The sequence below is a fragment of the Rhagoletis pomonella genome, unplaced genomic scaffold (assembly GCF_013731165.1).
Source record: "Rhagoletis pomonella isolate Grant_MI unplaced genomic scaffold, Rhpom_1.0 Rhpom_scaffold_00002, whole genome shotgun sequence".
In the NCBI taxonomy this organism is placed as follows: domain Eukaryota; kingdom Metazoa; phylum Arthropoda; class Insecta; order Diptera; family Tephritidae; genus Rhagoletis; species Rhagoletis pomonella.
In genome coordinates, this window is record NW_023458556.1 from 73,070,097 (window position 1) to 73,076,096 (window position 6,000).

Consider the following 6,000-nt stretch of genomic DNA (forward strand, 5'->3'; position numbering starts at 1 on the left):
GCTGCTATATGTATGTATGTCCATATGTATGTTTATACTAAATGTATGTGCTTGCATAGTCTTCTGTTCTCTTTCACTGCAAGTTGAATTATTTTAATATCTATTGCAAAATTTTGTACAGACAAGACTAAAATGTAGAAAATAAATAAAATAAAATAAAACTTTTTAATATACAACGCTTTTATAAATGGACCAAAAAGTAGAAAATAATATTTCTTAGTCCCACAGAATTTGTTTTGGTAACTTTTGATTTTGAAATTTTAGCAAAAGTCATTATAAACAATTAATGACATTGAAAATTAAAAGCGTGAGGCGCATGTAATACACTTGAATTGATATGAAAAGTAACATATATATGTATGTGGGCATATTAATAACGACCGCTTGAAATCGATCTCAAATTTGTACTTTCGCTGTAGAATGTTATGTAGTTTGTAGGGTTCGAAATTTCAAACTTTGGTATCGATACTGAGTACTCATTCTGGCATCGAGCTCATGGTATCGATACTCTAAAAGTATCAGGGAAAAAGTATCGATACTACTCAGTATCGGACTCATTAAAATACGTTTTTTGGGATACTAAAATTATTTTATTCTTCAATCGTATATCTAGTTATTTCCTGAAATTAAAACAATAGAAAGAAGTATATATATATACTTTCACGAATTTCAAGTTTTATTAAGAAATTTGTGTAAAGTTTTAGTATGCATTTTTGTAGCCTATTAAATTTTAGTATGATAATGTGCAAGTTTGAATTAAAAGTCAACGGTAGTAGGCTACACGTAAATTTGAATGGGTTACAAAACTGCATTCCCAAAAAGTTTCTAAAAAATCTGCATTTTCGTGAACTTTGCGTAAAGTTTAAGGGCCTTATTCATAAAAAATAAAAAAGGTTTATAAACTGAAAAATTTATGAAAATGTCATTTTATTAAGCTCTTTAAACCTACTTTATTTTTTATGAATAAGGCCACTAAACCTTCACTTATTTGGTTTATGTTATGCAACAGAATACACGCAATTGCAGTTTATTTTAAGTGATAGACAAAATTGAATGATAGTAATCCATATAAGCAAAGAAAGCAATGGAAGAAAAAATGTAAACAGTGTGCGTTTTAAAAAGTATTCGATACTACGAGTACTTTGCAAAGTATCGAGTAAAATCACCAAATAAGGTATCGAGTATTAAAGTACTCATTTTTATACCCTCAGTATCGATACTTACTCAACATCGATAGTATCGTTTGAACCCTAGAAGCAGTGAACAAACCTTCTAAATAAGAATTGGTTTTATTCCGTTTAACTGCATCTGATTTCATGCGCATAGGCAGAGAATTTTTGTTTCTATTTTCCTTCGTTTTTATTTCGCCGAAAAGTGATGAGGGAAATTCGTTCCAAAATACATTAGGGGTATTTTCGAAGTCCTGGACGTTGCACGAAATGCAAAAATACAATTCCAAATTTGCAAGAGTACAAGGGTACCCCATTGCTAAGTTGTAGCATGCATAGGTAGCACGATCCAGAAAATAAAGGTCGCGCCATTCGCGGACCGCTAACCCTCTCTTCGTCGATTTGACAGCATCCACCCATTCGCTGACGTCACACAATACTTTTGTTTACATTTTCTGGTTCGTGACATTTTAGGTTATTTCAACTTTACAAATTTACAAATTCGAAAGATTTTGAGCGTTGTTTTGTTTTTTGAGAAAACTTATAAAAAAAGTTATAAATTAAAGAAAAAAATGAGGTGTGCAGCGGTTAATTGTGCTAGTGTTAGTGCCAAAGGATCTGGGTGGAGTTTTTTTACTTTACCGGCCGACATTGAGTTGGTGGAAAAGTGGATCCAGTTCTGCCGGAGACCAACGGATTTCAACGCCCGAACCAGCGTCATCTGTGTAAAACACTTCACCACTGATGACTTCGAGAACGAGTACCTACGAGAACCTATAAATTGAATCCGGCATCAGATCACATGCAATAAACGGCAACATTTCATTACGATGTATTTTTTATTTATTTGTTATTTAAAAATATAACACGTTCCCCTGATAAAGCTTTTTATTTATACATACTGACCTTCTGCTTCCTACCGGAAATGTTAAGCCGTATGCATAAAAACCAAGCAATTGCTTTTTTCTTGAAATTGCATACCTTTCACTTAAATTTGTTTGAACATAATATTTGAATTATTAATAAACAAGCACATGTACTTATTGCCAATAACATAACTATTTTATTTAGTTTTAAACTCGTTTCATTACACTGGATCATCTCTACTTTTTATAGAAAATTTTGAAAAAAAGTGAAACTATGTGAAGTAATTTTATTATTGGCAGAATTAGTGTCTAACCCTACGTGACTGCTTCTAAAAGCTATCGTGGTTCACGTGGCATATAAGACTTAATTTCATTATTACATTAGTGTGATTTATATGTATGTATATGAATAGGATATTATGTATTTATGTATTTAAAAACCCACAACTTTAAGACCGCGTCTCTGAACTTGTTAAAATCTTGCCGTGTCACAAACATATTCGTTATTATGTAAGGAAAACTACCAAGAATATGAAAAATAATATCAGTACTGAGAAGATTTTTATCATCAGTTTGGAAGTACTTCAATATTTCACCATGCGCTGCTTCTATGTTCAATTCGGCATCTTGTATGTTTGTATCGATATGCTCCACAGTCTCCTCTTGCTCCTTAACCATATGTGCTGATTGTTGAAATATACCGCCTAGCTCGACATTCAATGTTCTGCATAGTCTCAGCCCGCTGTTGCACGTAACTATCGGAGTCATCATATAATGCAATCTGCTGCTGCGTCTGTATTCCACTACCTCCGACTTCACCCAGCAATGGTGTTGTATCACTTGCGGCCATGTCAATGCTCACGGCCGTATTCTCTTCGCTTAACAGCAAGGAGCCGTTTCGCTGTAATCTAGCGAACAGTGCTAGCAGCAATTGGTGACTGCCCGAATTGATCCCGACGCGCTTTTTGTTGTTTGAGATTTTCTATACGCACTTCGAGTATCTGTTTGAAGTCGGTGCCCATCCTGGCTAATTTAGATTGTAACGCATACACCATGATGTAAGTCAATTCTTGAATCTATTGCGGTCGATCATCAAAAAGACTCTTCTTTTTGGCCACTGCAAAAGAAAAGGTAAAGTAATATTTATAATTAAGGACACCTATACATTTTATACTCACGCATTGTCAATTTTTCCAACTTGGCATATGCACTCGCTATGTTTTTGCCAATATATTTGTGACCATCATAAATTCCTTTCTTTGGCATACGTCAATTGTTGCACCATAGCCTGTAAGAAATGCGTAAACATAATAATGTAAACATCTTCAAATGCACTTCTACTTCTAACTTAATGGTAAGTCTCTAATCTGTTGCTCTTACATAAATTGCGTCTGCGTCGAGGTCTCTATCCGATTGCGGCCTTGGTTTACATTGGCCTTATCCGACAACTGGCGTATGTTAAGCTGCGCCATTTGCAACTCATTTGACTTTTCTTTGAACTGATGTTCAACATCGAGAGCACGTTGCTGCATTACATCTAACAGCCTTTTCATTTCATCCAGATGAGCCGCTTAATGTGGCTTACACCCAAAAGGTTTGTTTACAAAGTGCATTTTGGAGTAGTTGAACAAATGCCAGTGGGCAGCCAGCGGGTCAGTTGCTGGCAACAATTTGCAGGCTTGGGCCAGCGTTTGTTGCAGCTGCCGGAAAAGTAGCTAAATAATGAAAGTAATTATATGTATAGCGGAGTAGGGGGTTTTCCTTTATTTTAAAAGCTTGGTTACTGATTTCACTAATTGACGATAAATAATTCCGTAAATCCGCGATTTATTATGCACTTTGTAAACAAACCTTTCAATTTCGCCCCAGCTGTTCGATTCTTCTTCTTTTTCTTATTGAATTCGTCTATGCTCTCTTATTCTGGTATTTTTTGACGTCACGGCCAGTTGCTCTCAGCTCGATTGGCGCAATCTTGTATTCTATCATTCTTGCATAGGTAGCAAGCAGAAAAAGTTTATGTCAAATACAAAAACAAGATACGGCAAAAAAAATTAAGTGAGCGAAATGAGAGGAATGAGAGAAATTGGTATGTAGCAAAAACAAAACTGCTGGCACGGGATCGCAATTATCCTCTTACGCTTTCTTGGAGAATATATTAAAGTACTCATTTTTATACCCTCAGTATAGATACTTACTCAATATCGATAGTATCGTTCGAACCCTAGTAGTTGGACTATTGTCAATGAAATCGAATGCTTTGTACTACATGCGCTCCACGTTTTTCGTTTTCAATGTCATTAATTGTTTATAATCACTTTTGCTGAAATTTCAAAATCAAAAGTTATCAAAACGAATTCTGTGGGACTAAGAAATATTATTTTCTACTTTTTAGTCCATTTATAAAAGCCTTGTATATTAAAAAGTTTTATTTTATTTTATTTTTGGTCCTCAATTGTAAAGAAATAAATATTGTACCAGTGAGCTGGTATGTTATATGCTTCGAGCCTGATGGTACAATCCCTTGATGGAGCCAGCAAGCTAAGGTCCTATATTTCCTGGTGTCGTATATAGTTATACAAAAAGGTTTTTGGTTCGATAAAATATTAGCTTTTTTCAGAGTTCATTATTTTTCTATACCATTACTTATTGAAAATGGTGTCGTATATTTTCCCTTTATATACATACATATATGTAAGTAAAAAATTTTAGCTACCAGTTTTAGCCACAACCAATTGTTTTTGCTCTTTTTAGCCCTTTTAAAAAGGAATTTGGCTACCACTAAAAATAATTCGCGGCAACACTGGTGATAACTTTGGTTCTATTACAAGCACACATTCAATTCTGGTGTCATTTTCAAGAGTATGGTATACAGAATATTTTACTTTCACGCCATTTTCAAAAATCAAAAAAAAGTTACTTGGAAATACAGGAAAACTTAATTAAATTAATTTAAAAATGCAGAATCACTACTTTATTAATTGTTTTAATATAATCTACTATACTGTACTATATTTTTATAATACTTATAGATTTAAGATTACTAGTGTTCGCCCAGCGGTTGAAATTCAACCGCTAAAATTAAGGATATTTTTTGTTAGTTGAGTTGAGGTGAAATAACATTAGTTGGAATGGGTTAACCCTTAATTAGGAGCATAAAAAAATCACACAATTAGTCGCATGGGGTCCCCAGTGACCCCAATAAAAGTGCTGAAAAAAGAGTTTTCATAATAAAAAAAACGTAGTGTATTAACAAAAATATTGAAGTACTCTATTATCGTTAACTTAAAAAAATAAAAACATAATTCCGACTTCAAATAAAACGAAATGTATATTGTCATAAATATTAAAGCTCTTTATTGTAGTTAACTTTAAGAAAGAAAAGCATAACTTTAACTTCAAACTTATATAAAAAATAACGACTTACCTACGCCAAAAAATGTTACGTAAGTGGTCGCATGGGGTCAGGACTTAAAAGAGAAGCGACACATGCGTACATGCCGATGTTCTGGCAGTGACTTATTTACGTACCCTGCGGGGAGTTAGGAAGCTAGACAGCGCGAGCACGCTCAAAGCACTCCAAGGCATTTTTTTTTCAACTTGAAATGGCCACGACCCCATGCGCCTAATTAAAGTTTAAGTGGAGGGGAGTTCAACTTAGTACATAATAATAACATAATATTTCATAGCATAACATAACGTACAATAACATAATATTAAACAACATAACACACCATAACATAACATCACACATTCTTCAGTTGTATCTCCTTTGTATCCCTATCACCTTCTTCCTCTGTATCTTTGTCTTTATAGTTTTTTATGTTTATGTGTGTCTTCATCTCAATCTGCATTTTCATCTTCATCTTCATCTCAATCTGCATTTTCATCTTCATCTTCATCTTCATCTCATTCTGCATTTTCATCTTCATCTTCATCTTCATCTTCATCTTCATCTTCATCTTCAT

The 6,000-nt window shown here is 33.9% G+C and overlaps 1 protein-coding gene and 1 pseudogene across 1 annotated transcript in view; one reads left to right on the forward strand and one right to left on the reverse strand.

Annotated features, from left to right (window-relative positions):
* LOC118734041 (putative transporter SVOPL) overlaps positions 1-6,000 on the forward strand; it is a 63,289-nt gene that overhangs the window by 50,106 nt on the left and 7,183 nt on the right. The window lies entirely within an intron of this gene.
* Positions 2,046-4,223, reverse strand: LOC118734043 (annotated as a pseudogene).